This window comes from Branchiostoma floridae, chromosome 4 (assembly GCF_000003815.2).
Source record: "Branchiostoma floridae strain S238N-H82 chromosome 4, Bfl_VNyyK, whole genome shotgun sequence".
NCBI lineage: Eukaryota > Metazoa > Chordata > Leptocardii > Amphioxiformes > Branchiostomatidae > Branchiostoma > Branchiostoma floridae.
The window spans coordinates 2891398-2898627 of NC_049982.1; the positions used below are offsets into that span (position 1 = coordinate 2891398).

The 7230-nt window shown below is 41.1% G+C and overlaps 1 long non-coding RNA gene across 1 annotated transcript; it reads left to right on the plus strand.

The window, feature by feature from the left end:
* The first annotated feature begins 244 nt into the window (after positions 1-244).
* LOC118414509 lies at positions 245-6694 on the plus strand. Its single transcript, XR_004830979.1, has 3 exons — positions 245-320; positions 6120-6254; positions 6529-6694. It is a non-coding gene; the product is annotated as an uncharacterized LOC118414509 (long non-coding RNA).
* Positions 6695-7230: the final 536 nt, after the last annotated feature.

The following is a 7230-nucleotide window of genomic DNA, read 5'->3' on the forward strand; positions in this document are numbered from 1 at the left end:
TTTAACTTCATGACATGGCTATGCACATTGGGTTCGATAGCTTGCAGAACATATCAGCCAACGAAACAGGTCTACAGTTACTGTAACCTTTCTATCAGGTTATTAAAATGGAACTGTTAGAGTTTGCATTTCTTCCCGCGCCCAACGATTGGAGGGACATTAAAGTCTTGTAGAGCCTTAGGCCAGTTGAAAAACCTGCAGGACGGCTGATGGTGACTAAGTGTGGTCAGTCTGTCAGGGAGTTGTGTGGTCAGTCTGTCAGGGAGTTGTGTGGTCACCGTGTCGGGGAGAGTTGGCATAGTCACATCGTCTGGCCGCCGGTGAGTACAGAATGGATGAGTTTACTTTTTCTTGTTGACTCTACCTTATATTTGTAATAGCAGACATGATGGTAAAACATGCCTTGATGTCTAACCTCAATGTTAAGCGATGCTGAGAGCGTTATCTGGCTAGTGTCCATATTGCATTGTCCTTTTTGCAAAATCAGAACGTGCTGCAGAAGCGGAAAGAAAGAACAGCATGAGTTATCTTTGTGTAAATACGACGTACATCCTTCGGATCTGTCCGTGCCCTTTTCGGCATCACGGGTTTACAGGTTGACATTTTTAACTAAAGAAAAATTTCAGATCCCTAGTTGTGTAAGCGCCGCTGGTTGTTTCCGTGTTCTGGAGTTGTCTGCAAAGGTCCTCAGACTGCCCATTATTTCTTCTGCTGGGGTCCACAAAAACGCGCATGGGCATGCGGGAGATGATAATTGCTTCAAGAGTCAGTTTGAGAAATTCTCTGTTAGATACTAGTAGAAGTCGGCTATTGGCATCAGCGATTTGTCAGCGAATTTTACCCGTTCACCCGACTTAGTCCAATAACCCTAGGAGAGTCCAAACGATCGGCGGCGGGGGGAGGGGGGTGTTGGTTACGGACTCGGAACCAATTGAAATAACCATACACACACATGTCAAAACTGGTATTATACACTAAATTTTATTCATGAACAAGTACATGTATGTTTCATATGCAGAAGTAACATTGATATATATTGTAGTTCATATTTATCCAAGTTTTTTTTCTCCTTTTACAGGAACGGTAAAGATTCATACATAGTCCGTAATGATACGAGAAGAAATAAAACAAAATACAACATCCGCTGAGTCTCGACTCAATCACTTTTCAGTGCAGAATGATATCACACATGTTTATACATATCGGACACCTCATCAACATTTTAATGTAGCGTTAAAATCATGTGGTAACGTTGAATAGTATCGAGAAATGCTCCGATATCCACAGAAAGAACTGAAGTCTTGTAGTTTTAGCGTGACTCTAACTCTAAGCTTACACTGTACTGACTACATTTACCGGCATGTGATTTCTCAGTACGATCATCGTAAGGTTAACATAACATATTTACTGATGAGCATTAGTTTAATTACAACTTATTGGCGGAAGGTACTGAAACTTTGCTGAAAATTGACGATTTTGTGAGCAATGTAGTGTAGCGCTCAAGAAAACAAACAAGCATGCCGTGGTGAATGACGCCAAAAACTATCGCTCGTCTTCCAGCCATATTTACAAACTCGGAACGTACTGGGCTAAATGCCTGAACTTATCTAACTTACAAACATTTCAGCTTCATACTGGCTACTTTTGGGTAGAGGATGTCCACAAAATCAGTGGGAATTTTAGCTCAAAAGTTCACAAACATCAGCGCGCGTATTAGACAAAATAAAAATGGCGACGATGCTATCCCGTCAGCCTTTGCGCTTTTGTATTGCGTAACCCCCGGGTGCCGCCGCCGCGGCGTACCAGCATTATTTGTCCATTTCAGCGGCAGTTTTGGCGATCGAATGCATTTATAAAGGCCGCTGATAGTTCATTTTCGACTTTTTTTTCTTGTTTTCTATCACATATTTCCGGGTCAGTATGCGATTGACCTGACGATATTTTACCCGAATGTCCGATTTATGCCATAATAGATGATGCGATTATGCCATTGTATTTATAATGGTGTGAATGGCAAATGGTTTCGGTTTTCAGAATTTTATGCAAATCCCAGACTTATGCCAATAGCAGTGATGCAATTAGTTGGTGTACACTGACGAGTCAGCATGTACATAGCGCGTTAACGTTAGATGAACATCTTTATAGTCAGTGAACAACAAGATCAGTTGGCTGGCATAAACAGTCAGGACACGTGAAAAGTTCAGTAACAGCAGATGAACAAAAGTTGGACGGCTCAGTTGACATGTTTTTACCAATGATTGACACGAGTTGTCTAAAAAAACTCGTCATATCGCACATTGTTTATTCTGCTTAAAAAAGCCCTCATTTACATGATGTCTGTGGTGTCGAAAAACATTCGTCTTTACAGGATCTGGCCTGTGTGAGTGGCGAGTTGAAAAAAGATATTGTTAATTGAGGGAATTTTGAGCTGGTTTTCATTGCCACTTAGAAATGCGGCAAATGGACAAATTTTACCGTTCATAAATTTCACCGTTTGCAGTACAAGTAGTTACGTCGATGTAGGTTAGACATCCAGGTAATAAGATATGCCAAAAATAGTTACTCAAGCAACTGGATATGGTTTTGAAACGGTCAGACGTTTCGGATAGAATCCACTATCCTTCGTCAGTGACACTGAAGAGTCCTGGAAGAAACGGTTCTTTTATACTCTAACTATAAATGAAGACAATTTCAGATGTCCAATAGGAAAGGTTGTAAGACAATTCAGACTGAAGACAATTTGGATTCCAAAGAAAACAAAGCTAAGCCAAAGTCAAGCTGAAGACAATTTGGATTTCAAAGGATATCAAGGCTAAGACACAGTTAATGCAAATGATTGTTTGACACAAGTAGTTGTTTGAGAACTTAGCTCGGGTGTCTTCTTCGTACTTCGTACTGGTTCAATCTTTTCGCTTCATAAACGCGTGCGCCTCTAAGAGTCGAATAGATCAGGCCTGCGGTTACTCTCCATTCTCCAGGATGAAAAACAAAGTGGATCTTGACAACATTCTGTTCGTGCCCTTCACACTCGTGCTGTGTTTTTCAGAATCCATGAACTGAAACATTCTTGTTCTTGGCATTTTTAATGGCGGGGGGGGGGGGTTGGGGGTAGTCAAGTCATCACTCCGAATAATAAAAATGAAAACTGTTCTGGTCGACCTGTGACCATGCACAGATTTCATGCTTTTATCATCACAGTAGTAGCATATTTCATTTCCTTCGGGAAAGTTAAAGAGCATAACTTATGAATAGATAGTGTTTTTTTTTCTTAAGAACATCTAAGCTGACAGTTGCCTGTATCATCAAACTGCCAGATGACGAGCCCGTACAGGAGTGATAGCTTTTGTTAGACTCGATTGACAGGAAAAGGGGGCGTTTGTTAGTGGGCAGGTGAGGCACTTTAATACATTACATCTGGCCTCTGTTTATGCATAACGCTGTATTCGTATTGGTTTGTGGAACTGTTTTCATTGACAAGAGCGTTGATATTTTATTTATTGGCTAATAGAGCTTGTGACTTGTTAATCGATGTGCAGAGCATTGCAGAGTGGAGTTATATGATGAAGTCTGCCCCGGTTGCTTATGATTGGGAACCCTCACCGCATTGCCACCGGGGATGTTTCATTGTTCCCTCCCTATGTTGTCTTCATTCATGGCTCAAACCTGTCCTGTGCCTCTCTGATGGTCCCTCAGCCATACTTGCGTGTTATGCACATTAAAATCCACTTCTGCTGTAGGGAAGGCAGCCCGACCCAATATCTAATTTGCGCAAAAAATGCTTGAGATTAGAGATTATAAAGTCGTACATTTTAGATTTAGATTTATCGAACTTGCAGACAATACAATACAAGGCAAACCCAGGCAGCTAAGCTGTTATTGGGCACCAACACACACATGTACATACATTTATACTTCTCGTAGAATACACATATATATAATTAACATAATTTTTTACATAGTTTCAGTTATAATACATGGTTAACGTATATTTCAAATGAACAACAAGGTTAAGCCTAATAAAGACAAACATTCTTGAGTAGCTATAGAACATAAGTTAAACTTATGTAGGTCTGGGACTTGGGATTGGAGGTCTATATCTAGTCTATGTACAGGGAACTATTGGTACCTATGTACAAGTAACAAATTGGAAGCTACAGTCTAGCTTGGTCTGAGTGGTTTAACTGGAAGAACCCTTTTGTGGGGGAAATGTAGGCTTCAAGTCGCACATAGATAATAATCAATATAACAAAAATGTCCTTAATATTCAGACAAAGATGAAAGGTGGCAAAACGTCTGTCAATCATAGCTGAATGTTTCGCGGTTGCCATAGTTACAGCTCCCGCAGCTGTATTCGCGCGCATGCGCGCTGGGCCCAGGGGCTTTTGGGTAGACTGGTATTCAGCAGTATTAATGCTCCCGGGCGTCTTCTGTCGTCTCCGCAAAGGCATTGAGCAGGGAGGACAGAAGAGACTCGGGAGCTGTAACACGGCTGGCTGACCACGGGAGTTGTCTGTATGAAAAGGTCATAACGTCAATCACAATTTATCCCAAAGATACAATTTATAGACATTTTGACAGACCTAGATTCCGTTTTTATTAGTTAAAAATGTTACCATTAGTCCTAACATATTTTTTTCGGTAAATGGGAAAATGATTTCATCCCTTAAGTGACTCGGCTAAAACGTTACATCTGTGTTGAATTTGAAACGAAACAATGCACGGGGAAGCTTGACGTTTCCGTACACAAACCTTCGATTTGATGCTGTATTAAATGTGGCGCATGCAGTCTTTGATTGAGACACATCAGGGGGGCTTGCGAGGTCTTCATCATCTATCATCTTGAGGGCCTGGAAATGAAAAGAAAAAAAATCAAACGACGTATGTTATAAGGTCGACAGCTCCTATTGCATTCCTATTGTTTGATGGCCACTTGTGCTATCAAGGAGGTTATTGGTGCTACGGATGGAACGTAAGTTAGGTGCGGGTGCTCTTAGTAATCGTGCGGACGAATCAAATACTAGAAAAGGCTTTTTGATTAGAAAATCATACTATTTATACAGATTTGATTGCTTTATCTGTATAAACATATGCATGGTCGCTTGGATGTCGCTTGGATGTTTTGTTTTCTGAAGAACGCTTAAGGCGCCATTTTTCTGTCCCCTTTGGCCCCATGCTGCTCACCCCAGGGCATACGTCACACCTTTTGTTAGACAATTTCCTTCGCATGGCAGAAAAGGGGGCGTTGCCAAAAAAACAGCGCTAGATTCAACGCTTATGTATATACATGTATCACCGTTTATATGCATGTGTCATGATGTGTGCATGTGTATGTTTGTGTATGTGTGCATGTGTGTGTTGTGTGTGTGTTTATGCATGTGTGTGCGTGTGTATGTATGTGTGTGTGAGTGTACCTGTGTGTGTGTGTGTGTGTGTTTTTTTATGCGCGTTTAGTGTTTGTGTGTGCGAGAGTTTCAGGATTCACACAGTAGACTGTCCTAATAAATAAATGAGTAACTAAGTTTTTCTCTATCATTGCAGACCAATCACGTGACTGATTGATTGATTTGATTGATTGATTGATTCGTGAAAAAAATATACATGGTGGTTTGAATCTCAGTTTTGTTTTCTAAAGTTGCCATTTGTCATCTGTATAATTTGGCCCCATGCTGCTCACCCCCGGGCATACGTCACACCTTTTGTTAGACAATTTCCTTCGCATGGCAGAAAAGGGGGCGTTGCCAAAGAAACAGGCGCTGGATTCAATGTTAATGTGTTTACATGTATGTTTATATGCATGTGTCATGATGTGTGTGTGTGTGTGTGTGTGCATGTGTGTGTGTTTGTGTGTGTGTGTGTGTGTGTGCATGTGTGTGTGTGTGTGCGTGTCTGTGTGTGTGTGTGTGTGCATATCTGTTATTTGAGTCTTGCAATTGGAGAGTTCTCGGTGTGCGTGTGAGAGCCATAATGTGTGTGTCTGTGTTTGTGTATGTGTTCGTGTTTGTGTGTGTGTTTGTGTATGGCATGTGTGTGTGTGTGTTTATGTGTTTTGTAATGTTACACAGAGGCCTTTAGTCGTCATAATAAATACATAAGTAACCAAGTTTTCTCTATTATTGCAGACCAAAATCACGTGACTGATCCTACGTCTGGGAGGCCCAGACATGCCCACCATGGAGTTGGCCCTGCTGCTTCTCCTGGCGACTGTAACCTGTACTGCAGCAGAAGGCGCCATCAAAATTAACATCGATGAAGAGGTTATTTTACCTTTTTTTAAATAACGACCAAACGTCACTTGCGTTGTTACTTGTATTATTTGAAGGTTACCAAACAGTGGGTTAAAATATCCTGAAAGCGATGAGCTGATTACAGTGAGACCCCGGTTCGGTCCGAGGTTGGAGCTGCCCCATAAACCAGAAGAGACGTAAAATAGAAGTCCTATATGCAAGGAGGAGCCTCATTACACAGATGTGTGCCTGCTGCTGACTGTTATAGTACAGAAAGATGGATGATTTTTCTCTTGTTTTGTAGTTGGCCAACATTGCAGACCTGGAGGAAGAGTTTCACGAATATGGAAGAAGAGGTTTTACTGGGGGAGGCCTTTCCGGAGGAGGATTCTCCGGATCAGGAAAAGGTAGAGGAATGTGTAACCATGGAAACAATTATTAACTAGAGTTCGGCGACCTCATACCTCCATGAAAATTTAGAGCTTTCGTAAATTTCAGGCAATTGACCAACACATCAACATAATTCATGCATGGTGTTGTTCATCATTGACTAACGTACACATGTCACAATTATGAAATTCCCATTATTGATCATAAAGCGGTTTTGAATTTTTACATAAATTATGCAAATAAGTTCCTCATTACCATATTTGGTATCTGCTTATATTCCACCTATCATAATTAACATGTGTTACGTGTATTGAGGTCCAGTTATTGAAAACAATGGAACTATACAATTTCCTCATTAATTATGCAAGTTAAGTCCTCATTTGCATAGCATGCATATCATTGTGAACATCTTTGCCTAAGCTACCTGCATGCCTAAAATGCAGGCAATCCGTCGTTCCTTTCTGCAGTTATCCGCTTTGGAGTGTCTTGACAAAAACGCCCCTGCAGTTCCACAATTAAATGTCAGGGGACTGAAACTTGCCCCACATTTTATGTCGCTAAAAGCTATCTACCACTTAAATGTCACGACCATATCACGTCAGTGACAAGAGATACA